This window comes from Neovison vison, chromosome 2, assembly GCF_020171115.1.
Source record: "Neovison vison isolate M4711 chromosome 2, ASM_NN_V1, whole genome shotgun sequence".
Lineage (NCBI taxonomy): Eukaryota > Metazoa > Chordata > Mammalia > Carnivora > Mustelidae > Neogale > Neogale vison.
This window is the reverse complement of record NC_058092.1, coordinates 14,057,831-14,085,304: the sequence shown is the minus strand read 5'-3', so window position 1 is coordinate 14,085,304 and position 27,474 is coordinate 14,057,831. Positions and strand designations below refer to the sequence as shown.

At 46.2% G+C, this 27,474-nt stretch overlaps 1 long non-coding RNA gene across 1 annotated transcript; it reads right to left on the bottom strand.

Annotated features, from left to right (window-relative positions):
• Nucleotides 1-229: 229 nt before the first annotated feature.
• Nucleotides 230-27,109, bottom strand: LOC122898592. Its single transcript, XR_006383012.1, has 3 exons — nucleotides 26,959-27,109; nucleotides 5,455-5,586; nucleotides 230-294 (listed from the first exon to the last, which is right to left on the bottom strand). It is a non-coding gene; the product is annotated as an uncharacterized LOC122898592 (long non-coding RNA).
• Nucleotides 27,110-27,474: the final 365 nt, after the last annotated feature.

Below are 27,474 nucleotides of genomic sequence, written 5' to 3'. Positions count from 1 at the left end.
ATCTTCAATGGAAACTCAAGTGAACTGACTTGGATTCCCCCTGGAGGCCTTTGTCTATAGAATAAACATCTCTCTGCCTTACTTAGCATTCAAAACCTTTTGAAAATGTTCCACTCCACCTTCAACTCTTCCTTTTCATGAGACTTTCTCCCACGCCTAAGGTCTCCTTGTTAGCTAAACTATCCTTGCAATTGCTTTGGGCTTTCCAACAACTTCCTGAAGGGATCATTTCTTCCCTCCTGTTTTCCTGTCGTTCCCATCCTTCAGATCCATCCTCCGAGGAGCCGTCTCCAGCTGAAAAGCAGTGGAATACAAGGTTAAGGACTCTGAAGGAACAAGGAAGCAAGCCACACAGATATTGGGGAGAGAGTCCTGTAGGCACAGAGAAGGGCAAGTACAAAGGCCCTGGGGTAGGACTCTGCTTGAGCGTAGAAAGGCACTGTGTGCCTGGAACAGAGTGCGCGAACAGGAGGGGTGGTAGAAGCAGATGGTACAGAACTTTGCAGGCTATCACAAAGCCTGGTTTTACTCTGAGTGAGATGGAAAGACATTAGAGGCCCGAGGGGAGGAATGACCATCTTTCTTATGTTCTGAGGGTTATGCTGAGAACAGAATGTGGAGGCAAGGGCGGAAGCCAAGAGCTGACAGAAAGACCCTTGCAATCATCTAAGAATGAGGGGAAAGGAGGCAGTGAGAAGAGGTCTGCTGCCAGATATGTTTTGAAGGTAGAGCTGATAGGATTTGTTGATGGATGGGATGTAGGTTTGAGGGGAAAAAAAAGAGTTTTAAGTGTTAAGATTTGGGGTATGAGCAAACAGAAAGGTAGGAGTTGAAGCTCAGACAGAAGAAAATAGGGGATGAATGCCTGGGTGGCTCAGTCTGTTAAACGTCTTCCTTTGGCTCGGGTCACGATCCCAGGGTTGGGAGATAGAGTCCCACATTTGACTCCCTCCCTGCTCAGCAGGGAGCCTGCTTCTCCCTCTGTCTCTCTACTTCTCCCCCCTGCTTGTGCTTTTGTGTTCTCTCTCTCTCCCTGACAAATAAATCTTTAAAAAAAAAAAAGAAAGAAAATAGGAGAAGGGAGTTTGTGTGCGGCAACAGAGGAAGGAATTCAGTTCTGGCTAGCTTAAGCTTGGGGCTCCCTAGGAGACCCACTTATGTGCTGCCCCATATTTCCCCAACCCCATCCTCCTACCCGCTCTTGACTGTGCCCTCAAAGAAGGACCTGGCCACCACAGCAAATGGCCTCCTGCGAAGCCCGGCTGCCTCAGTCTCTCCTGGCTCTCTCCGGCCTGCTGCACCAGGACCTGCACCAGGACCTGCACCAGCTCTCCACACACACGACCGGCATGTCCCGACACTGAGGCTCTGGCCCCTCCAAACACGTCTGAGCCCAGATTAAGTTCTAAACCAGAGCGGGGAGCACCGGCATCCTAAGGAGTCCAAAAAGGCTGGGGACCACAACCCTGAACTTCAGGGCTCGACACGGATCATTGAGAGACAAGAGATAAGAAGGAGCCAACAGACGAATTCTCCTTCCTTCTGCAGGCCAGAAATAAACCTCCTTTCAGAGAGGCAGCCCGGAGGTGCGGTGGTCCCTCCCGACACCACTCCTCCATCCCCAGCCTCTCTCTGGAGACGTGCCCATGCCACGGAGCTGCTCGCTGGGTTTTCTTGTGAACACAGGGCTAGCTAGATAACGCACCCACTGGTGTCTGCTTTACCTCCCTCCCTGCCTCGTTTCCTCCCCCCACCTCTGCCCTGGACTTGCAGTCCTCTAATACAGCATGCCCAAGTGTGAGCTGGGCCTCAGGCTCTGATGTCTAAGGCACCCAGGCTAAGTCCACATTCAAGTGACACACAGAGTAAGCAGGGGAGGGGTCAGTGCTGGAGATAAAAATGCCACGTTTGGGGCATCTGTTTTCGCCTCAGGTCATCATCCCAGGGTCCTGGGATCGAGCCCCGTTGTCGGGCTCCCTGCTCCGTGAGCCTCCTTCTCCCTTTTCTTCTGGCTGATGCTCCCCCGTCAAGTCAATAAAATCTTTTCTAAAAAATGGGGAGTTCAATGCGTAGACGTGCTTCTCTAAGACCACCTAAAGGATGAGTGTGGACAGAGCAAAAAGGAAGAGCAAAGCTCTGAGTCTATGATGCTCTCGGGCTGGGGAGCAGAGGATGAATGAGCCCAGCAGAATCAAAAGGAATGATGGTGGGGGTCGGGGCGAGGGGTGATGGGAGGAAAACCAACCCGAACAGTGTCCTGGAAGCCAGACCATGAAAAACTCTTTCAAGAAAGAGAATATGATCCACTTGGTCGAAGGGAGGTGAAGACCCGACCGTTGGATTTCTCACCTTGGAGGTTCTTTGGGTTACAATTGACAAGGACAGTTTACTTGAAGGGGTCGGAGGGTAGACTGAAGACTGTGGGTTTGAGAAAGACCAGGAGGCGCCGGGTGGGAGATGTCAGGTGAACATGGTCTTTTCAAGGAGTGTTTCTCATAAGAGGAACAAAGAGACGAGGCAATCCCTTGAGAAGCAGTGGAGTCCACAGGAGGTTTCTAGGGCTGGAGAAATTACTTATGTGTGCAGGCAGATGGGAATGATTCCGGGAAGAGGCTTAAATTGCTGGAGTAAGGGAGAGGACACTGCAGCCAGCACGGTCCCCCGCAGAACCCTGAGGTTTTAGATTCCACGGGGCTGCAAGTAGGAGGTTGACTTCTGACGAAAGAGGGAGAATGCGAGACATCTGGAATTTCCTCTCCACGGATGCCTGGGTCTCTAGGGCCCAACTTTTAAAGTCGAACATTTACTTTTTGATGTGGTTAGAATCCCTGAGCCCGCGATCTGTTCCCGAGAGAATTTAATTCAATGGGAATCTGGTGTGCATCTGTGACTAATTAATGCTGATCAAAAACAATTAAATATTAAATGTCAGCGCTGTTACCTGGTTCCTTACTCATAATGGCAAAGGGCTGCGTGTAATTATCAGGTCCTGACCGCCATAGGGACCAAGTTCACGTTAAAATAATAAAAGACGAACACCGAGCAATGATTTGGTGAGTTTTTCGAAGTATTTGAAGCAATGAAATGCTGAGTATCAAGGCAAGGTGTCGCTCAGACGTCTCTTCCTCAGCATATGGGTTTGGAAGGGCCATCCCTCTAAGAGAAATAACGGCAGCTTCAGTTCGCGGCATAGGAAACATTTCTAATGATTCCCCTTGCAATAAAATATGCCTTCGTCTGGGGATGACTATTATATGATATATATAAAATGATGTAATTCATTCAACAAATGTTGAATGAGGATTAGTTGAATGCTTGATTAATCCTATGCTAAGCCTTGAGGATAAAGAAATGCACAAGACACCCTCTGTCTACAGAGTCTAGTCTGGTTTCTGTGAGGAGGCTCTGATGTCTACACGGGGTGCTCGGCCCTTGGTCTTTCCACATTCCTGATCCCTGTGCATTGAACGGGGGCTGCTGTTTTCTCCTGGTTTAATTTGAAAACAATACTTCAGTTTTCATATCCTGCACTGTTTGTTTTGGGGTGTTTTTTAATGATGGGGGACAAAAAAGCCCTGATTCTGCCATCTTGAAACTGGCAGGCCATCAATGACCCCCGTGGTCCTGCAGAGGGGTGGGGTGTCTCCAGCAGATCTGACCGATGGGTTGCTTCTTACCCGTGGGAGCAGTGTGGGTGATCGAAGCATGAACATCAGGCAATGGCTTGGATGGGTGTGGTCGTTGAGAGCCAGGAGCAAGAGTCAAGCCCAGAGGACCCTCCAGCACAGAGGTGGGTGGAGGGTAGAAAACTCATGGTAGAAGCCAAAACAAAGAGAGTTGAAGACTAAGAAACTTATGAACGAGGCACTGCAGGGTGGAAAAACAAGGGGGTGGTCTGGAGGGATCCAGAGACAAAGTGGGGATGCTTGTGGTGACTCTACGTCTCATCCCTGCGCCAGCTTGAACATGCTGCCCACATCACTGGACAAGATCATGGTGCATGGATGGTTTGACTAGATCTCCTCCGCTGCCCATCTGACAAGTTAAGAGTGAGCTTACTTCCCGAGAGTCTGAGGTCTGAGCTGTCGTAAACTGTAAAGTGCCCCTTGGATGCTCTTGGGATGGTACCTGTCGCTTCGAATTTTTAATCTGCAAACAGGGGACAGTTGTAGTTCCTTCGGCCAGCTTTATAGATGCCTGGGGAAGGCTCTGTAGATCCCTGAGACTTGCAGTCTGACCTTCCCCTTGGGCTCTGCAGGATGCTCACATACCGACCACTTATCCTGAGAGCTCAGACACTTCTGTCTTCATCTGGAAGCTGAATGCAGGAGAGGGATGCAGGAGAAGGAAGGAAAGGGAACTCAGAATTCTCTTTAGCAGTCTTCGGGTGCAAAGCACTCCCATGTGTTGCTTTAGTCTGTAATGGCCGTCTGGCCTGAGCCTTCGATAGATAGGAAAGCAGGCCCTTGTAAGTGGAGGGCGTGGAATTTGAATGTAGGTCTCTCTAATTCCAAAACTGTGATCATTCCACTACAGCACGTGACTATGGTTCGGGCCACCGCCAACCCTTTTCCTGCTCAGCCGGGAGCCTGCTTCTCCTTCCTCCTCTGCCTGCCACTCCCCCTGCTCATGCTCTCTCTCTCTCTCCGACAAATAAATAAATAAATCTTAAAAAAAGAAGAAGAAGATAAGCTGACTCATGGCTGAACTTCCCTCTGAAATTTAAGTGACTCTGATCTTTTGAACCATGAATAAAAATATTTGACTCTGACTGTTAATATGGTTAAACATAAGCGATCCTCTCATCCTTTGAATAAATACGTGTCTGGAAACGTATAAAATGTAGGTGAATCGTATAACATTACTTGCATGGTGAAGATTGATTTGAATCTACACATACTAAAAATGTCCAGTTTTCTGTTTGAAATTTGACTGGCGTTCACAAGTGAGGTCAGGGCTGGACCTGCCCGTTGGGAAGTCACACACCTGGAAGTATTGAGACCTTGAAAATGAAGGGATTTCTCATAGAAGATAGAATTACACAGGATAAAAATAAAGACAAGCATTGAGCCTTAAATTACACCAATTGTTAGGAGCTGCAAGAGAAAGTCAACCCACAAAGCCCTAGGGACGAAAGAGGAGGAAAGGATGAAGGAGGAAAAGGCAAACAAGAATAATAAGTCTGGAAAGGTCGTCCGCACAGAGCTGCAAGAAGTGGAAATGGTCCAAAGTGCCCAGTGTTGTATACAGGGCAAGATGAATGGGGATTTTTTTTTTTAAAGCCCTAAAGTAAGAGTATAAAGGGAGCCCTGATTCTCTGCAGATGTGGCATCTTAAGACAGTGATGAGAGCAGAAACCAGAGAGCAGAGAGATGAAGACACGTAGGGAAGGTTGGTTCATTACACAGAGGAAAAAGGAAGAATTACCGCCCCCCCCATAATACCCCATAATACCTGCCTAGCCCCCTTGCTTCAGGCAGGACAGCTCTGAAAATCCATCTCAACTCCAGAGCTCCCCTGGGTTGCATCTGAGGGCTGGGAGCAACTTCCTCGCTGTTCAGAGTGGGCTCCAGGAGGACTGAAGACCTAAATTGGAGAGGTAAAAATATATTTAATGAAAAAAACATGATGTAGGAGGATCTCTTTGGGACCTCAGGAAGGAGGACAAATCCTTAAAGAGAGAAATTGATTAATTTGGTTACATCATAATTAAGGAATTCGGCTTAACAAATGACACTAAGAGTTAACAGACAGATGACAGATTGAAAAAAGATATTGAGACTATCTAATATTTAATTTGTGCATGAAATCCTTGCACGTAGATATGAGAACAGGCAGGGTCTCCGTAGAGGCTGCCATGGTGTTCTCTCACATCCTATATTTCAGAGCCGAGCCACTCCCTCCCCCAGTTCAGCCACAGAGTGGTGCCTTGCCCAAGATCAGACCCCCTCCTTAAAGTCACCTGTATCTAATGACTGGTCCAGGAGGGATAGTCAGTGCCTAGCCCCCTTGCTTCAGGCAGGACAGCTCCGAAAATCCATCTCAACTCCAGAGCTCCCCTGGTTTGCATCTGAGGGCTGGGAGCAACTTCCTCGCTGTTCAACTTTTCCCTCTGCTCGATTCTGCTCCCCTCACTCATTTGCTGGTATCTTTGCCGAAAGCACCCACATCCCACCCTTGAAAAAACTTCTTAACATACAGATTTCAGACTCTGCATCTGTTTCACAGAGAACCCAACCTGTATCTATTGCTACAGAAAGTGGTTTTAGGAAGAAAACTAAACTGGGATTTTAGAGCTGGGTCACCGGCCTGTTGTCTGACAATGGAGACCCTGTCATTGATGGTTTGTGGAGTTCCAGCGGTCCCTCGTGTGCAATGATGGCACCATTGTTGAAATTTTCACTGGTGGTGAACCGAAATGGGATATGAGAGGAGGAGATTGAACCGAAGGTTGCAATATACCAGGTGTTTGACAGTTTCAAAGACTGGAATCGGTTGTCTATTCCTGGAGGCTACCCATGCCCTGGAGAAAGATGATAAAAGACCAAAGGTGCTTATGACCAATGGGGGATGAACTCGCCATTGTGGTCCTAGAAGAGGACAATGGACTACTGTAAACCCCACCAACCAGCAACACCACCCCCAGCTGTGATAACTTTGCTAGAACAGATGAATGCAATCTCAGAGACAAGGATAGGGTCGCGGAACCGGCAGATGCATTCTTTTTTTTGTTTTGTTTTTATTTATTTATTTGAGAGAAAGAGAGAGAGAATGAGAAGCAGACTTCCCGCTGAGCAGAGAGCCCAATGTGAGGCTTGATCCAGGGCAACCTGAATTCTTTCTTCTTTTTTAAAAATTTATTTGAGAGAGAAAGAAGAGAGAAAAAGAGGGACGCCTGGGTGGCGCAGTTGGTTGGACGACTGCCTTCGGCTCAGGGTGATCCTGGAGTCCCGGGATCGAGTCCCACATCGGGCTCCCAGCTCCATGGGGAGTCTGCTTCGCTCTCTGACCTTCTCCTCGCTCATGCTCTCTCTCACTGTCTCTCTCTCTCAAATAAATAAATAAAATCTTAAAAAAAAAAAAAAAAGAAGAGAGAAAAAGAGAGAGACTCTCAAGCAGACTCCCTACTGAGCATGGAGCCTGATGGAGGGCTCCATCTCAGGACCCCGAGATTGTGACCTGAGCTGAAATCAAGAGTCAGGCACAACCGACAGTACCCCCCCACCCACCGGCCCCTCCAGTTTTCAGTTTTGTTGTTGTTGTTTTAAAAGATTTTATTTATTTATTTATTTGACAGAGAGAAATCACAAGTAGGCAGAGAGGCAGGCAGAGAGAGAGAGAGGGAAGCAGGCTCCCTGCTGAGCAGAGAGCCCGATGCGGGACTCGATCCCAGGACTCTGAGATCATGACCTGAGCCGAAGGCAGCGGCTTAACCCACTGAGCCACCCAGGCGCCCCCAGTTTTCAGTTTTTAACTGATACCACCCTGCCATTGGGCTATGACACGGTGCTGATTCAGAGGGCCGTGTGGGGCTCCGTGTATGACCCAGTTTGTTTTAGTAACATAAACGCAGGCGTTAGAAAGAGCCCTGAGGGGGCGCTTGGGTGATTCTGTCGTTTGAATGTCTGCCTTCAGCTCAGGTCATGATCCCGGGGTCCTGGGATGGAGCCCTGCATCAGGCTCCCTGCTCAGTGGGGAACCTGCTTGTGTTCCCTCTCTAGCTGTCTGTCTCTCTGTCAGTTAAATAAATAAAATCTTTAAAAAAAAAAAAAAAGAGCCCTGAGTGTGAACGCCCGATTCTTCACTGAGCGGCTGGGTGACTTTAATGTCTCTGAGCCTCAATTTCCTCATTTGTAAAAGGGAAAATCATACAAATACCCACCTTCCACCTGGAAAGGTTACATGAAATAAGGTCTGTAAAGCTCCTGGCGTGGTTCCCACCACAGCTCAAGAAATATTAGTGGCTTGGGGCGCCTGGGTGGCTCAGTGGGTTAAGCCGCTGCCTTCAGCTCAGGTCATGATCTCAGGGTCCTGGGATCGAGTCCCGCATCGGGCTCTCTGCTCAGCAGGGAGCCTGCTTCCTCCTCTCCCTCTGCCTGCTTCTCTGCCTACTTCTGATCTGTCTCTCAAATAAATAAATAAAATCTTTTAAAAATAAATAAATAAAATCTTTTTAAAATAAATAGATAAAATCTTAATAAATAAAATCTTTTAAAAAAAATAGAATAGGGGCGCCTCAATGGCTCAGTGGATTAAGCCTCTGCCTTAGGCTCAGGTCATGATCTCAGGGTCCTGGGATCGAGTCCCGCATCGGGCTCTCTGCTCAACAGGGAGCCTGCTTCCCTCTCTCTCTCTCTATCTCTCTCTACCAGCCTCTCCATCTACTTGTGATTTCTCTCTGTCAAATAAAAAAAAAAATTAAAAAAGAAAAAAAGAAATATTAGTGGCTTATTTATTGATTTTTGCTCCTGTCTTGTCAAGGAGTCTTTAACTTATATCGGGGTCTTAACTCTTTTGGGTTATGGACACCTTGGGCAGTCTGTGGAAGCTGCTGAAGCTTCTCTCAGAAAAATGATTTTAGGAGCGCGTGGGTGGCTCAGGGGGTTAAAGCCTCTGCCTTTGGCTCAGGTCATGATCTCAGGGTCCTGGGATAGAGTCCTGCATCGGGCTCTCTGCTCAGCAGGGAGCCTGCTTCCCCCTCTCTCTCTGCCTGCCTCTCTGCCTACTTGTGATCTCTGTCAAATAAATAAAATCTTAAAAAATTATTATTTTATCTTTAATTGCTTTTTTATTGTTATTTTAAAATATGTTGTTTATTTTAGAGAGAGAGAGAACAGAGGGAAGAGCAGAGGGAGAGAGAGAATCTCAAGAAAACTCTGAGCTCGGCTTGATCTCACTCAGGGGCTCGAACTCATGACCCTGAGATCATGACCTGAGCCAAAACCAGGAGTCTGACGCTCAACTGACTGAGCCACCCAGGTGCCCCCAGAATAATGATTTTAGATGCAAATAATAAAATCCATAAGATTACCAGGGAAACTAAGTATGATGAAATACTGCTATCAAAATATTCAAATTTGGTACACCTGTGTGGCTCATTGGGTTAAAGCCTCTGCCTTTGGCTCAGGTCATGATCCCAGGGTCCTGGGATTGAGCCCCACATCGGGCTCCCTGCTTGGCAGGGGGCTGTTTCCTCCTCTATCTCTCTCTGCCTGCCTCTCTGACTACTTGTGATCTTGTCTGTCAAATGAATAAATAAAATCTTAAAAGAAAAATTCAAATTTATGCTATAGTAATATATGTGATTGCTATGCATGAAATCATACAATGTAGTGGCGTCTCATAATTACCATAAGTTCAAAGAAGTGGTGAAGATAAAAGACCTTTGAGGATAATCTGTGGCACCAATTATGTAAAACAAAAATATCTGATTCTTATTGGTAACAGTCACTGGTCTTCCTAAATCTACTGGGATTTTTGCCTACATTCATAATTGAAAGAAATGTGAAATTTTAGTAAGAGGTTACTGGGGGAGGGGTACCTGGGTGGCTCAGTGGATTAAGCCTCTGCCTTCAGCTCAGGTCATGATCTCAGGGTCCTGGGACTGAGCCCCGCATTGGACTCTGCTCAGCAGTGAGCCTGCTTCTCCCTCCCTCTCTGCCTGCCTCTGCCTACTTGTGATCTCTCTCTGTGTGTCTAATAAATAAAATCATTAAGAGAAAAAAAAACAGAGGTTACTGGGAAGGAAAAAGATGTAATTTTTTTCCCATCCAAGTTCATGGACATCCCAGTTCAAAGGAAGGTAAGGTCGGGGCTCCTAGGTAGCTCAATCGGTCAAGTGTCCAACACTTGATTTCAGCTTAGGTCAGGATATTGGGGTCTGGGGATCAAGCCCAGAGTCTGCTTCAGATTCTCTGTCTCTCCCCCTCTGCCCATTCTTTCTCCATCTCTATCTCAAATAAATAAGTAAAATCTTTTTTTTTTTAAAGATTTTATTTATTTGACAGAGAGAAACACAGCGAGAGAGGGATCACAAGCAGGAGGAGCGGGAGGAGAAGCGGGCTTCCTGCTGAGCAAAGAGCGGGATGTGGGGCTCGAGCCTAAGAACCCAGGGTCATAACCAGAGCCAAAGGGCAGACACCTAATGACTGAGCCACCTAGATGCCCCTAAATAAAATATTTTAAGGAAAAAAGAGGGGGACCCTGGGTGGCTCAGTTGTTAAGCATCTGCCTTCGGCTCCGGTCATCATTCCAGGTTCCTGGGATTGAGCCCCACATCGGGCTCCCTGCTCAGTGGGGAGTCTGCTTCTCCCTCTTCCACTCCCCCTGCTTGTGTTCCCTCTCTTGCTGTGTCTCCCTCTGTCAAATAAATAAATAAAATCTTGAGAGAAAGAAAGAAAGAAAGAGAGAGAGAGAGAAAGAAAGAGAGAAAGAAGAGGAAAATGATGTTGGGGAAACTGAAGTTGGATGCTTAGTTTGGAGGTTCCTTATAAATGGGCCTCTTGGGTCTTGCTCTTGGATGATGTTGATTTGGCCCCGTAGGGAGAGAAGTTACACATCCGGAACGCATTATGTCTAAAACCAAACTCCTGATCTGCCTTCCCTGCCTACATCTGCCCCACTCAAAACCTTCCTCCTGCCAGCAGAAACCTTGGAAAGTGCCCGGACGCCTCTCCCTCTCACACCGCACATCTAATCTGTCAGGAAATCCCGCTGACTCTGCTTTCAGAATAAATCCAGAATCCAACCACCACTCCACGGAGCCCGACCCGGTCTCTCGCCTGGGACTGAACAGCCCTTCCTGCTCTCCCTGCTTCTTCCCCACCCCTGGGCCGTGGATTCACAACACAACAGAGTGGCCCTTTTTTGTGAAAGGGCTCCTTGCTCCCTCTGCCCACCCTCACCTTCTTGCTGTCGGTCAGATGTGCTAGGCGCACTTCCACCTCAGGGTCTTGGCCCTGACTTGACTGCTCCCCCTGACAGTAATAATTTCCCCCAAACACCACCCCCAGCTCTCATTTCTCTTTTAAATCCTCACACAAATGTCACCTCCTCCCGGAGGCTTCTCTTGATTACCCCGTGTAAACGTACAACTCTGGGGCACCTGGGTGGCTCAGTGGGTTAAAGCCTCTGCCTTTGGCTCAGGTCATGATCTCAGGGTCCTGGGATCGAGCCCTGCATTGGGCTCTCTGCTCGGCAGGGAGCCTTCTTCCCCCTCTCTCTCTGCCTGCCTCTCTGCCTACTTGTGACCTCTCTCTGTCAAATAAATAAATAAAATCTCTAAAAAAAACAAAACAAAACAAAAGTACAACTTTGTCTCCAGCCCTCCCAATACCCTTAGCTTGCTTTATTTTTTCTTTTGTTCTCAGCCTGGAAGACATCGCGTGTTACATAATTTACTTATTTATTGAGTTTATTTCCCGTCTACCTCCTTCTTTTGCCCCACCCTCAATGAGAATAGAAGCTCCATAAAAAAAAATGGATCTTTGCTCCCAATTAGTACAGGGAGTGGCACATAATAAGTGCTCAATAAATTGAGTCACTCAATGAAACGGCTCACACCAAAGAATCAGAGTCAGGCTGTGTTCCCTGCTGCCAAGCTGTGCTCCCCTGGGGCAACTCACTACATCCCTCTGAGCCTCAGTTTCTTCAGCAGCAATATGGAAGTAACAGACCTCTCTTACCCAGTTGTGAGGATTAAGTGAGCCTGGCACTTTACAAGTTTCATAAATGCTGCTTCCGGGCCCCTTTGGATCTGGAGGAAGCAACTTCCTCCGGTTGGCACCGGGTCCCGGGAAGTCCCCGTAGAAGGGCAAGGCTCACGTCCCCCTCCTTCATCCTGTTCCCAAAAAGTCTCAGAATAGAACCAAAGTCTCTAGGCTCCACTTGGAGTGGTAGCCAACAGACCACACGACCTCTTTTTTCCTGTCCACTACTTTCTTTTGAGGTGGAAAGTAGTCGTTGGAATAACTTACCCAGGGGCAGGGAAAGGAAAAAACAGCAAAAATTGTTTTAAGAGGGAGTTATACAAGCATATGCAGGAAAACCCCACTGAGGGACATAAATGCTGATTCAAAGGAGGAGGAAATATGAAATCTGACAGTTTTCCAGGCCTTCCCTGGTCCCGAATTTCCTCTCTTCCATCACACATTTTTCTCGCCCACAAAATAGGCATTAAGAAAGATGACAGGTCAAAAAATAGACCATGTAGAAAAGAGGAGGGAGTTTGAGGTTGTTGTTAGCAGGAGTATAAATGCTACTCTCTATTACCACCAGCCAGTTCCCTAAGTAATGATGGGGAAAGGCAGGCTAGAGCAGAAGCTGATGTCTCCCCAGGGAAGGAGAATGAATTCTGGATCGCTAATGGAGACCATTTTCCAGGCTTGCTTTGATCTTCTGCCCGATCCAGGGCTGGGGACCAGCAAGCTGGGACTCCAAGGAAAACGGGACTTCACAGCATTCCCAGGCAGCTGTCTTCCTGCAAGGGCGTGTGCCTGCCCCGCCATCCAGCCCAGCCGGTGCACAGCCTCTGTGCCCTTGCCCACCAGCCCCAAAGAGTCCTCCTCCCAACCCAACACAGAGCTGAGTTGGCGTCTGAAAATGAGTAAGTGCGAAGCGAGACGGCACATTGGTCTTTGTTGAGGATTTGTTGTTGCCAAGCTTGGTAGAGAAGGTTGCATTTCTTGGTTATTTTTAAATCTGGATTTCTGGAATTTGATTTGGAAGAAGAAACAATAACAACATAAAACAAAACAAAACAAAAAAACCAAAAACAAAAACCCTCAAAATCCCAAAAGCCCCAGAAACTCAAGTCCTGAGAGGCTAGTGGCTCCAGCCGACAGGAGCCCAGGAAGTGTTGGTTTGGCAGAACGGAGATGCTGAGGGTTCCAGGAGGTTCCAGAACACATCCCCGCTCTCAGTGTCGGGGGAGGGGGGGTGGAAATGCCACGCCTACATGACCTCTCACTTCTGGCACTCGGATGTAGGCACTTGCTGGATGCCAGCTCTGGGCTGGATGGTGATGGCAACAGTCTTGGTCCCTGGTCTTATGGGGCTCATCCTTCAGACAAAGACATTGATGGTTGCAACATATTTACGACACAGGCTTGACAGGGGAAGACCCAAGGTTGGAGGTAGAGATGCTAACCTAGCCCAGAAAGATCCAGAAAGACTCTGACTATGAAACCTGAAGAAGGAGTGGGAGTCAGCAGAGTACAGCCAGAGAGGACTGTGGGTAGAGCAGGGGGATGGAGGGGGCGGGGACAAGAAAACAGGGTCTTGAAGGCAGATGGACTTGACTTCTAGTTCCGTTCTACTTCTGAAAAGCTGTGTCATTTAAGCAAGTTTGTTAGCTTCTCCGCACCTTATTCTCCTCATCTGTGAGGCAGGGATAATCTGAATCCTTTACTTAAAAAAAGCTAACATTATTGAGTCTCTACTGGACAGCAGGCCCTGCTCTATGCATCCTACATACATTAATTCTGAGGGTAATTTTCGAAAAAGATAAAATTTTGATTCTCCTAAGGATATGAAATGAACACATATCAAAGATTTTATGGAACCTATGAAATAATGAGGGAACCAGTTAGACATTATGACTAGGGCAATGGACAAATCAAAGTATTCCGCCATTAGGGGCGCCTGGGTGGCTCAGTGGGTTAAGCCGCTGCCTTGGGCTCAGGTCGTGATCTCAGGGTCCTGGGATCGAGTCCCGCATCGGGCTCTCTGCTCGGCGGGGAGCCTGCTTCCTCCTCTCTCTCTCTGCCTGCCTCTCTGCCTATTTGTGATCTCTCTCTGTCAAATAAATAAATAAAATCTTTAAAAAAAAAAAAAGAAAGTATTCTGCCATTATAGGGAGATAAGGAACAATGAAATTGATCTAGAAACAAATACAAAACTGGCAAGTTTGGTCAGTGTCCCCAAGACAACTGCACTGTACCATAAGCGATTTACATTTCAATAGACAAGACTCATCTGCATTTCTGTCCATTTGCTACAGTTTTGAGCTGTAAAGCAGCTCAATGATAAAAGACAGAGGTAAGGTGAAGCCAGTCAGGGCGCCCACTGAATTTCAAGCTCCTTCCGACTCGTTCCTATGGTCTCCGCCAAGCCCTTATGATCATAATAATCTCAAAGAAAAATTATTCCTGATCACAAAATAAGGCTGGTCTCATGACATTTGGTCTGATTGTTTACATAAGTCCAGTGAGTGCATTAATTTGTCATATAGACCCCCTAAATTTGCTTTGCAAAATTTAAACCCACACAGTTTTAAATAATTGCACAATTAACTTTTGTCTGGACATTTTCGTAAGGAATCTTCAACTGGAATTTTAAAGGGGCTCTATTATTTGTAATTCCTAGGTTAAGAACCCCAACCCAGATTTCTTTTGACCTGTCATCGATAAATTTGGGTGAGTTCTTCTCGTTTTGAGGTCCCCAAATATTCCAAGTACTTGTAAACCAGGTACCAGGTCAGTCTTCCTGGAGAGTTTTGTAGGTATGAGCTCCAGGGGTAGAGCCAAATTTCATTCCTTAAAATGTCTTGTCATACCTGATTTGATGAGGATCGTTCTCAAACATGACTCTTCATGCCCTGATGTACAATTTGTCCTGGCAAGAAGTAGGACACATTCTTATCAAAGGTATGCAAATAACTAATACCATGAAAAGCAAGAAGACTGTAAGAGTTTCTGGATTCTGTAAAGTCAGTGAAAATCAGACATTTAAAATGATTTAGTTCAGGGGTGACTGAGTGGCTCAATGGGGTAAGCCTCTGCCTTCGGCTCAGGTCATGATATCAGGGACCTGGGATTGAGCCCCACATCGGGCTCTCTGCTCAGCAGGGAGCCTGCTTCCTCCTCTCTCTCTGCCTGCCTCTCTGCCTACTTGTTATCTGTCAAATAAATAAAATCTTTTTAAAAAATATTTCGTTCAATTTACAAAAGCAAAATCAGCTAAGTTGTTATGGATTACAGATGGCTTGAGAAGAAAAGACAAAGGGCTTTCTTACAAATCTGGAAAACAGAACATTACAAGACCAACAGTTTTCCAAACAAATAACTACCATAAAATTTCCCTTGTCTGTTCATTCGGTCCTATGCAATTAATTATTCTTCTGCTGGCTCTCGAGTTGGAGTCTCATGAAGCCACCTGCTCAGCCATAGAGTCCTGGAAATCCTGATTCACCCTACTGGTACAGTCTAAAACTGAGTCAGCTCAGGTTTGAGTGCCAGTAGTTTGAAGTATCTGATATAGTCCTTTTCCAGGAAGCTCTGGGAACGGGTTCTTTGATGGAAACACAAACCCTGAATTTTTATTTTTAACCGAAGTTTAACTTTTATCAAAGTAATTAACTTCCATTTCATAAATAATACTGGGGCATGTGGGGTAGCTTAGGAAGACCTGTCAGCCACCCCCCAGTATTACAGCAGATGAGCAAAACTTACAAAACTTACAATGCATCTTTCAACAGCCACACATCTCTCTTATGCCTGTTAAAAATGCTCATTAAGGGGTGCCTGGTTGGCTCAGCTGTTAAGCGTCTGCTTTCAGCTCAGGTCATGATCCAAGGGTCCTGAGATCGAGCCCCACATTGGGCTTCTTGCTCGGGGGGAAGCCTGCCTCTCCCTCTTCCTCTGCTTATCTCATTCTCTTTCTCTCTCTCTCTCTCAAAAAAAAAAATAAAATTTTTAAAAATGACTCAGAACATAGTCTTTCTATAACAAACATATAAGCAGAGTATATACATTTAAAATTATGCCTAGTAAAAATAAATAAATAAATAAATAAAATTCTGCCTAGTAAACAATGTTTCACTGTTGTATCTTGGAAATTATTTGAATACCAATGGGTATCCATTAAATAACTCAATTTACTATCCGTTCAAGGTTTTCAGTCATCTAAAGACCTTGGAAATTATCTATTAGGTGAAAGACTGTAAGACATGATCACTGTTAAAGTGTGTCGGAGTGACTCAATTTAGCTGAATACAATATTTGAATTTAGTTGAATACAAATTTACATTTCTTCATTTTTATCAATGTGATGCATGAATAAGTTAGCTTATTTGATCAATAAAGCTGAATAAGTTTGAGATAAACAAAGCCAAGTAGAATAAAATGTACTGTTATTACTCACACTGATAAATCAGACATAGTTTTTATGAAAGCAAAATTGTTACGCTAACCTTTTTTTGCCAAATGTTTATCTTCCATATGTGATGCAGAGAGGCTGAGTGCAAGGACCCGGCGTGGGGAGAAGGAGGTCCCACAAGACCAGCCAAGAGGGTCTTTGGCTTCCTGAAGAGAGAAATCAAAAGCAAGCCAGAGAAGTGGAAAAGTTGACTGACTAGTTTAAGTGACAGAATTGGAGAAAATGGTAGACAATGTGTGGGGGGTCTTGGAAAGGAAAGGAAAAAGAGTCTTGTCGTTGCTTGGGGTTAGGGGTTTATATTAGAAATGGGCCTAGAGGGGCGCCTGGGTGGTTCAGTGGGTTAAAGCCTCTGCCTTCGGCTGAGGTCGCTATCCCAGGGTCCTGGGATCGAGCCCCACATTGGGCTCTCTGCTCAGCAGGGAGCCTGCTTCCTCCTCTCTCCCTCTCTGCCTGCATCTCTGCCTACTTGTCATCTCTGTCTGTCAAATACATAAATAAAAAATCTTTAAAAAAAAGAAAAGAAAGAAATGGGCCTAGGGTACCTGTTGCTCCAGGAATCCAGGGTAGGATCCAAACAAAGGTAAGTGAGAGGTGAACAGTAGGTGGTAGGTAGTCCATAAATTCCTGAAGGTAAGTGGTACAGAGGCCTGTGTTGGCTGAGTCTGTTCCAAGTTTCCGTCCTGCAACATATTTGCGATCTGGCTCATCTTAGGTGTTATCAGGTGTTTGGGGGTCAACGACAAGACTCAGAGAATGAAGAACTCCCTTGCTTTCCCCCTTGCAATGGGAACAAAGCTTCTTTGATTTATTCAGAGGCAAAACGTGGGTCCGCGGGGGCTAGCAGAAAGACAGCAGAGCCTTTCTAAAACAGAGCCCCTTCAAAAAAGAAAAAAAAAAAAAACGGAGCCCCTTCAGCCTCCCTATTTCGTCCATGAACTTGAATCCTGAAAACATTTCTGAGTTTCTATAAGAATAATGGGTTCTATTTGTCAGACATGGAAGTATTAGACATTCGATTTCCTTCTTTTATTCATATTTCAGAAAAATAATCACTTTTAAAAAATCTCTAGGAGATTCAGAAAAGAACTTCTTGACTTTAGAAGACTTTATAATCTGATTTACTGAGAGCCTCTAAAGATAAGAAAACTTGGGACGCCTGGGTGGCTCAGTTGGTTAAGCGGCTGCCTTCGGCTCAGGTCATGATCCCAGCGTCCTGGGATCGAGTCCCACATCGGGCTCCTTGCTTGGCAGGGAGCCTGCTTCTCCCTCTGCCTCTGCCTGCCACTCTGTCTGCCTGTGCTTGCTCTCGCTTCTCTCTCTATGACAAATAAATAAATAAAATCTTCAAAAAAAAAAAAAAGATCAGAAAAGTTTACATAGTTACAAAAGAGATAAGGGCCTCTCTGTATTACAGATAGACAAACATACAAAGCCTCTGGGCTTCAGACCTACAACTATAGCCAAGGGTCAAGAATAAACTGAAAAACACGTAAAACTCACTGGTCTGAATATCAAAGAGTTCTTTTCCTTCCTGGCAGGCATAAAAGTCTTAACTGATTTGAGCTCACACAGACAAACAAAAAGACCAGTGAGCCAGATTCTCTGCCTCTCTCGATGGAGAATAGATCTCTTATAATCCATGAACCCATTTACAGAGATTGCGAAATGTTCTGACCATAAAAATAAAATTCCCCATTACTGCTGCCACTAAAGGGGAATAATTTATTGGCTCTATATGAGCCAAAACAAAAAAACAAAACACAATCTTAGTGGAGAGAGAGAGAGAAGAGATAAACAGAGAGTTAGGAAAGTCAAGGTTGTCTTGCTAGTTGGGATCTATTTCCGAGGGCCAAGAAGAGATGTGTCTGCCCTTAGACCAGCCACCAGGCTCTCTTCTGCAGGTACGGTCCACCCCGCTGGCAGGTGGATCTCTAGGATGTCTTGATGGCACATTATAGGATCATTTTCCAAAAAGGTAAAATCCTGACGTGGACAGATAGAGTGAATTATCGTCAAAGACTTTATTGGACTCATTAAGTCAGGCGGAAACCCCTCAGATACTATCGGTGGGAATAGAACTTTGGGAAGTTGGAAGTGCTGCCAGTGGTAGCTGGGAAGAGGATGTTGAAATTTACAAATAGATGCAAAACTGACAAAACTGGTCAATATCCTCAGTTGCCTTTCACCAGATACAATATTTGCATTTCTATTAAAAATTATTATTCAGGGCATCTGGGTGGTTCAGTCAGTTAAGCATCTGCCTTTGGCTCAGATCATGATCCCAGGGTCCTGGGATCGAGCCCCACATCAGGCTCCCTGCTCAGTGGGGATCCTGTTTCTCCCTCTGCCTGCCACTCCCTCTCTGACAACTAAATAAATAAAATCTTAAAAAAAAAAAAAGAAAGCAAGCCTTAAAAAATTATTCAATAATTGTTGCATTACTGTTGTTTTCCCATGACCTACAGAGTTGCAAAATAACTCAAAGACCATGAAAGGTAGCAATAACTATGATGAGTGAGTTCATCATCAGACACCCATTGATGGTTTGGGTTTTTTCCCATTTCAAAGTCTTTCACAATTTTTCCCTACATTTTAAAAAAGATTTTATTTATTTATTTGAGAGAGAGAGCACTAGCATGGGGAGGGGCACAGGGAAAGAGAGAAGCAGATTCCCCTCTGAGCAGGGAGCCAGATGCCGGTCTCCATCCCAGGACCCTGAGATTATGACCTGAGCCCCAGGCAGATGCTTAACACACTGAGCCACTCAGGTGCCCCTACATTTTTTTTAAGCAGGCTCCGCACACCCAGCATGGAGACCAGTGCAAGGCTTGAACCCAGGACCCTGAAACCAAGACCCTAGTCAGATGCTTAACGACTTGAGCCACCCAGGCAGCCCTCCCCACATCTTTGAAGTAGGTACTCTTTTCCCCATTTTATAGAGAGAGAACTCAAGACAGAGAGAGTTCGAGCTCAAGGTCACACAGCTAGTTAGGGGTTAAACTATTATGAAATGTATCCATGATGGGGCGCCTGGGTGGCACAGTGGGTTAAAGCCTCTGCCTTCGGCTCAGGACATGATCCCAGGATGCTGGGATCAAGCCCCAAATCGAGCTCTCTGCTCAGTGGGAAGCCTGCCTCCCCCCTCTCTCTGCCTGCCTCTCTGCCTACTTGTGATCTCTGTCAAATAAATGGGTAAAATCTTTAAAAAAGAAAGAGATATATCCATGATTTGATTTAAAAATTTTTTTTAATTTTTTTTTAAGATTTTATTTATTTATTTGACAGAGAGAGATCACAAGTAGACAGAGAGGCAGGCAGAGAGAGGAGGAAGCAGGCTCCCTGCTGAGCAGAGAGCCCGATGCGGGACTCGATCCCAGGATCCTGAGATCATGACCTGAGCTGAAGGCAGCGGTTTAACCCACTGAGCCACCCAAGCGCCCCTTTTTTTTAATTTTTAATTTTATTTTAAAGTCACCTCTACCACAACATGGGGCTCTAACTCATGACCCCAAGATCAAGAGTCACGTGTTCTACCAACTGAGCCAGCCAGGCATCCCTCTACAATTTGATTTTAATCAGATATGGTAAGATGTCAGACCTGAGACAACTGCCTTCAAAAGGAGGATTTATTACTTAAAATTCCTGAGGAGAAGGGGCACCTCATGCTACACAGGGCCACTCGGGAAAAGCACCAGGCCAAGTTAGACAGGAAAAAAGCACCAGCATAAGCCTTGATCGTGGTTTTCAGGGGAAGGAATGAGTTTCGGATTGGCTAGTATGAATAATATCAGCAGGTTCCTGCCTGTGGGATGACCCCTGGTTGTTTGGTTACCTGGCTGGCCTGTGTGTGTGTGTGTGTCTGTGTGTGTGTATGATGAGGGCAGGGTGACTATTGATTTGCTGCTGGGGAGTTGAATAAAGGAGGGGCTGGGGGTGTGGGCTTTGAACCCGCTGGTTTGTATTGGAAAGGCATGCTGGAAGGCAAGTTGTTTGCTATCTCTAAGAATTAGCTAGCCCTGGGAGGGGCTGTCTCTCCAGGATTTGCTGGGCCCTAAGATGTGAAAGCATCATAAAATACTGAAAATGGAGATATGATTAATACACGAGCCTACATCTGAACCCAGCAGACCAATTGCTGTGTTTGTAGTCTCCAGGACCCTGCCTCCTTTCCCAGAGTTAGCAGGAGGACCCACGTTGGGTACGTAATACACATGTAATGCTTCGCACATTGCCTGGCACTTGGTAAATTCTTTGTAAATCACCAAGACTCTTATGCAAAAGCCAAGAAGTAGGAGAGAGAACAAGGCATATTTGGACAACTAGGCGTCGCAGCCTGGCTTTACTAAGGAATGCTGGGGAGTGTGGGGGGTGGGAGAGGCCAGGTCCTGGAGGCCTTGTTAAGGAGGATGGAATTTACCCTGAAGGCAGAGAACCACCAGGGTTTGAAACAAGGCTCAGATTTGTTCCTTTTGGAGGGCCCCTTCCTGGCTGCAGTATGGAGAATGGATTTGCCCCCGGATAGCGCTGGAGGCAGGGTGACCACCGAGCTTGGTCTCCCCAGCAACCATGCAGCACTCCCAGTACTCCTGTGTGCAGAACTTGAACTTGAACTTGTAGGCTTGCTGGAGCTCCTGCAACAACCCGGCCCCTGAAAGGAGAGAGCCTGGGGGCGCCCGTCTGGCTCAGTCGGTGGAACTCGGGACTCTTGATCTTGGGGTTGTGAGTTTGAGCCCCACGTGTGCCGCAGAAGTTACTGAAAAATAAAATCTTAAAAAAGAAAGAAAGAAAAAAAAAAGAGAGAGAGCCTGGAGCTGCTGGAGTCATGACCTAGAACAGAAGTAAGCCAACCCCGGGGGAAACAGAAAATGAGTTCCAAGGGCAACAACTGAGCCCTGAATCCAGCCTTGCCTGAAGCCATTTGCCTCATAAAGTGAACTTGTCACCAAATCAATTTGAGTTTGGTTTCTGGCTGATAAAATGGGGGTGAAATGAAAGCAAATGGGTCACCCCGATGCATTCCTTGATCCTGACGAGGTCCTCAGGGAATAAAGACATACAGTGCCACCACGTTGACTGTCTGTTTGTGTCCTTGCCAGATGAATAGATTGGAATCTAATCCCCAGCGGGATGGTACTTGGAGGGGGGATCTTCGGGAGGCCATGAGGGCGGAGCTCTCCAAGATGGAATGAGTGCCCTCCTAAAGTATCTCAGAGAGCTCATTTGTCCCTCCTAGTACAAAAGGAGGGGGACAAAAAGATAGGAGTATGTGATCTGGGAAGCAGTTTCTCCCCAGACACCCACTCTACCAGCACCTCGATCTTAGACTTCCCAGTGTCCGGAGCCGTTAGGCATAAAAGTCTGTTGTTCGTGGACCATCCGGTCTATGGTAGTTTATCCTAGCAGCCCGGACAGATAAAGACACCTCCTGATGGTTTTTAGTGAGGGGAAAAAGAAGTTACCGACCAAAGCACCCTGGCGCATTATTGGTAAAAGCTGGTACAACCTCTGCAGAGGATAAAAGTTAGCTCCTAGGTATTAAAATTTTAATGCTGGGGCACCTGGGGAGCTCAGTCAGTTAATCGACCGCCTTCAGCTTGGGTCATGATCCCTAGATCTTGGGATCGAGCCCAAGGGCTCCCTCCTTATTGGGGAGCCTGCTTCTCCCTCCACCACTCGCTGCACATACTCTCTCGCTCTCTCTCAAATAAATAAATAAAATCTTAAAAAAAAAAAAAAAAACTTTAGTGTGTATACCCTCTGACCCGGCAATTCGACATTTAGAGATAAGTTCTACGTACTTCCACAAGCAAGCATAGAAAGATACAAATATAGCATTCTTTATTAGAGCAAACGTTAGAGATAACCCAAACGCCCAGCTGAAAGAGAATGGAAAAATAAATTATGGAATTTCTATAAAATCAGAGTTTTCACACGCTGGCAACTCAGACAACAGGCATAACCCTGAACACAACGAAATATGATGGAACCCTTTAAAAGGGTATATAAAGACAATGGTGGATTGTCCATGATATATGGAAGAAAAAAGTCACAAAAAATATACATGGTATAATCCCTTGGGGGTCTAAGAACTTTATGGTTTAGTGGGAGCTAGGATATCCAGCAAACTGTTAACTGTAGCCATCTCTAGAGAGTCAGTGATGGGGAAACTGACGTATCCTGTTTTATATAGTCCTGTAATGCTTTATTTTTGTAAGACATTTCTCACTTCCATAAGAAAAAAATTATGAGGGTGAAAGATTTTTTTAAGTCTAGATACGTGTCTACTTCTGTTTATTTAATATTAAAAAGATACAGTTCACATGGGTCTACCTCTATTCTTCTAACATTAAAAAGGAAAAATAGCTCAAAATGCTCTGAAAACAATGATGTCATTTAAGTTGATTAAGAGGAAGTTGTACAAATACTTCAGCAAATGCATTTAGGGTCCTTCTCTCCAAGTTCTGCACGAATTCTAGTAAGTTTTAGTGTTAAGGAGAGCATGAGAATCAAGCCCTTTGGCATCGACAGAGTTCCAAAATTACCAGATCAAAAGCTAGAAGTTCTGTTTTTGTGTTGACAAGCATCCAAATGTTTGGAAACATGGGGAAAATGGGCTGACCTTTCCCCTTCTTCATCCTGTTGTTTTGGTTTGAGCAGGAAGTGCTTTTGTATCCCATTTCAGGGCCTGAGGTCTGACATAGAGTTACGGCTTCTACTAGCTATTCCAGAAGAGGAATCAGAGGGAATGAATGAACAGTGAGTTGGGAGAGAAGAGTGAATAAAAAAGGTAACGAACTGTTGGTGATAAGTAACAGAAAATCCAGTTCAAGCTGGCTTAGGCAACATGTATCGGAAATGTTTATGGACTTCAGGTTTGGCTGGATCCAGGGGCTCAATAGTATCAGGACCAATCTCTCGCTGTCTCTTTGTTGTGAAACTTAATAGAGAAAGGAAAAAAAAAAACTTTATATAGGAAGACTCTTCCCCAGCTGTGGCACTGGTATCAGCAATTTTAGGCTTATATCTTGTTCTCTTTTAAAACTGGCAAAGGGGGGGGCGCCTGGGTGGCTCAGTGGGGCACCTGGGTGGCTCAGTGGATTAAAGCCTCTGCCTTCGGCTCAGGTCATGATCTCAGGGTCCTGGGATCGAGCCCCGCATCGGGATCTCTCTGCTCGGCAGGGCCCCTGCTTCTTCCCTCTCTCTCTGCCTGCCTCTCTGCCTACTTGTGATCTCTCTTTATCATATAAATAAATAAAATATTTTTAAAAAATAAAATAAAATAAAACTGGCAAAAGGGATGCCTGGGTGGCTCAGTCGGTTAAGCGTCTGCCTTTGGGGATCAAGCCCTGCATCAGCCTCACTGCTGAGCAAGAAGCCTGCTTCTCCCTCTGCCTGCCACACCCCTGCTTGTGTCCTCTCTCTCTTTAACAAATAAATAAATAAAATCTTTTAAAAAAGAAGAGGGGGCAGAAAAAAGATGCTCTATTTCTCCAGCAGTCCCATTGACATAAATTGGTCCTGATTCTCTTTTGTCTCAATGGGGTCCCATGGCCATACTCAAGCAGCCAGGCATACAGCAGACTGACTAGTGTAAGCCTTATCTGTGTGGCCCTTCCTGGAGCTCTTGAAAGTTAGGCCAACCGAGTCACTTGAACTGAGGGGATGGGGGGGTAGGGTGGGGTTCCCAAGGAAAATCAGAAGAAAGAGAGTTTCAGGAAAACAGACACGTAATGCAGAAACAGCCAAGTGGCTAGACGGGGCTTCAGCTCGGTTTCAAACACTGACAAATGCTATGAAGAAAAATAAAGCAGGGTCATAGGGACGGGGAAAAAGAAAATCGTTTTGACCCTGCTATGGGACTTGTCCCCCTTTCCCTGCTCTTGAGGCTTTGGGATTTTAAAAGGTCGAGGCCTTTAACGTTTAGTTTTATAGTCTGGAAATCCCGCCAGTGTGAAATGAGGGAATTCAAGTTCAACATTCCAAGGGTGGGGAAAAGAGGGCCATTTTCCTACGCCAAGGGGCTTCAGAGTTCCCAGCTGCCCAAGGTTCAAGGGAAACTGTGGCCCTTCCCAGGTCAGGATTCTTCCATTTAACCTCTGTTCATCGATCACTGCTCTGCTCCAGGCCGGGTTCACAGAGACACGGCGGCTCTTCCGGAGTTTACTCTCTGAGATCACATGCGGACCACAAACAAATGAACGGGCATGTGTAAGGTATCTGGTGGTAAGAGATGCTAGGACGAGGGAGAAAGCAGGGTGAGGGACATAAAGGTCACAGGGTGGTCAAGGACACCCTCTGCTGAGAAGACCTTTGAGTAAGGTGCTTGAGAGATGAAGTCCCGCAGCTATGGGGGAACAGAATTCTAGGCAGAAGGAAGGGGAAGATCAAAGGCCCTGGGGCAGAGAAGGCTTGCATGGTTGCAGGGACGGCCTGGAGGCTGGTGTGGCTAGAACAGAGGATGTGCAGGGAAGAAGGGTAGGAGGTAAGATAAGAGAGCCCCTGAGGGGATGACAGGTCATGCCCTGGTCTGCCAGGGTGACAGTTTTGGCTTTGACCCTGTGTTAGCTAGGAAGCCACTAGACAGTGTGAACAGAGATATGATATAACCTGACTTCAAGTTTGCGACGAAATAAACGGTGGAAAAAATATTCGGACAGCTGTGTGGAGAAGAGACTGCATAAGCAAGGCCAGAAGCAGAGAGCAGGAGAAGGCGGCTGTGGCAACGATGCAAGGGAGAGATGATGCTGGCCCCGGCTAGGGTTGCAGCCAGTGGGGAGAAGATTCTGGACTTGAGGCATGACAATGAACGAATGAGACAACCACGTCTACCTTGATGGGTCATAAGACAATGATCGTGCTCCTCATATTTTGGAGGACGTTTGTAGACTCAGCCAATCAGCATCCAGCTCCCCCTTTCTCCTATTAGCACCCAAAGCCCCCTATCTAGGAACTCACTTGGAGTCTCATAGGAAGGGCCATGCCTGGCACCCTTGCCCACCCTTGTAAATGAGGCCAAGAGGGCCCGATCCTTCCACCATCTGTCCCATGGCACAGGGACAAGTCTAGAACATAAGCTCAGCCAATGGGCTCTCTAAGGACACAGAGCATGGAGAAAGGGTTTGGAAACCCCAGATCCATCACAGAGGTGGCATGTGAACCTGACCTGTCCTACCACATAACCTCAGCTGGGTTTCTGCTGCCCAGCCTCCCTCCAGATGAGGCCCCCGGGGCACTGTACAACTTTGGGGGACACTATTTCATTCTCTACTATGTTAGTCTACAGCGGGGATCAGCAAACATTTTGGGTAGGTATCTTAGGCTTTGCGGGTCATGTGAGCTGTAAAAACTACTCAACTTTGCTGTTACGGTGCAAATGCAGCATAGAAAACATGTACACTTAGGAATATTCTGGGCGAGTTATTATTCTCTGTGGTTCTGACAGAAGAAACCAGCAGTGTTGTAAGAAACAGGTAGTTCTGATAAAACTTTATTTGCCAAAGCATGTGACAGGCAAGAATGGGCCAGGGTGCCAGAGTCCACTGACTCCTGGTGGGTAGGAACAGTGCTTTGGGCCCAGGGTTGGTACAGACATGGCTGCTGGACTTTTGGAGCTCTCTGTGTTCCTACTGCTTTTCCCTTTTTTTTTTTTTTTTAAGATTTTATTCATTTATTTGACAGACAGAGATCACAAGTAGGAAGAGAGGCCGGCAGAGAGAGAGAGGAGGAAGCAGGCTCCCTGCTGAGCAGAGAGCCCGATGTGGGGCTCAATCCCAGGACCCTGAGATCATGACCCGAGTTGAAGGCAGAGGCTTTAACCCACTGAGCCACCCAGGCACCCCTCCTGCTGCTTTTCCAAGCCAGCCCCACAGCTTCCTCTGGATTCTGTGAACCCCCCCATCCAGTGTCTCAGTCGGCTCTAGCTACCATAACAGAATATAGATATATATAGAATATAATACATATTATATTCTATAATAGAATATAGACTGGTTGACTTGAACAGCAGACATTGATTTCATTGATTGCTCACAGTTCCGGAGGTGCAAAGTTGAAGATCAAGGTGCTGGTAGGTGGGTTGCTCTCCTGTCGGTGGCTGGCATCACCCCATGTGCTCACATGACCTCTTCTTTGCCAAGGCTGTGGGTGGGAGGGAGCCCTGGGCCTCTGGTCTCTCCTCTCCTAAGGGCACTAATCCCGTCACGAGGGCTCCACCCTCATGACTTCATCTAACCGCAATTTACCTCCCAAGTGCTCCCTCTCCAAATACCACCACACTGGGGTGTGGGGCTTCAGCATATGAATTTTGGGGAAACACGGGTGTTCAGTCCATAACGTCTTTGTAATGTATTTTGGTTTTGCCTAAGCGCGAGTCCATTTCTTTGGCTAGTAACCAAGAACCCTAACTGAAACAGTGCTTACTCAATTTGATTTAATTCCATGAGGCCCTTTGCAAAGGGGCTAGCTCAAAGTCCCTCACTCCCTTTGCTGGGGAAACCACTCCAAGCAGATTATGACTAACAGGGGTCATTAGTGTCCTCTTGCTCTATGATACATCTATGTGTTTAAAAGTCTCCTCATTGCATAGCTTTTTAAAAAAAATTTTTTTAAAGATTTTATTTATTTAACAGACAGGAGATCACAAGTAGACAGAAAGGCAGGCAGAGAGAGGAGAAAGCAGGCTCCCCACTGAGCAGAGATCCTGGCAGGGCTCAATCCCCGGACCCTGGGATCATGACCTGAGCCAAAGACAGAGGCTTTAACCCACTGAGCCACCAAGGCACCCCTCACTGCATAGCTTCCTACCTCTTTCTTAGAAGGTTGCTGGTTTCTTCAGTGGAGGCCGCTGAGAACAATAACTGCACCCAGAACGAGCTGGTTCACGAACCAGCCTTCCTCCTCACTTCCTCCCCCCCACCAGCTGCTTGGCTGTTAGAGCAGCGTGTGCTTCCTGTTTACAAAGAGATATGAAATAGATTAGTTCAAGAGTCCACCCCTAATGCTTTGCTACTTCCTTCTGCTTCTCAGGATGAATTTCACTTGGCCTTGGAATTTTATTTGTCTTTGGAAGTCATGGACTTGATGTTTGGAGATTTATGACTGTATAAGACCATATCTGTAAGGTGCGCAGTTCACGTGACTCATCTTATTTTATATTTACGGACCCTACCATGTCCCAAAGAGGGTTTCCTAAATATATTGTGCAAAAGATTAAAAAAAAAAAAAAAGTAAGTCATGAAGTTGAGCCAAGCAAACATTAGGGGAGGGGATAAAGCAGATGAATTAAGAGACAAGTGAAACAAAATGTTGCCTAAACACATA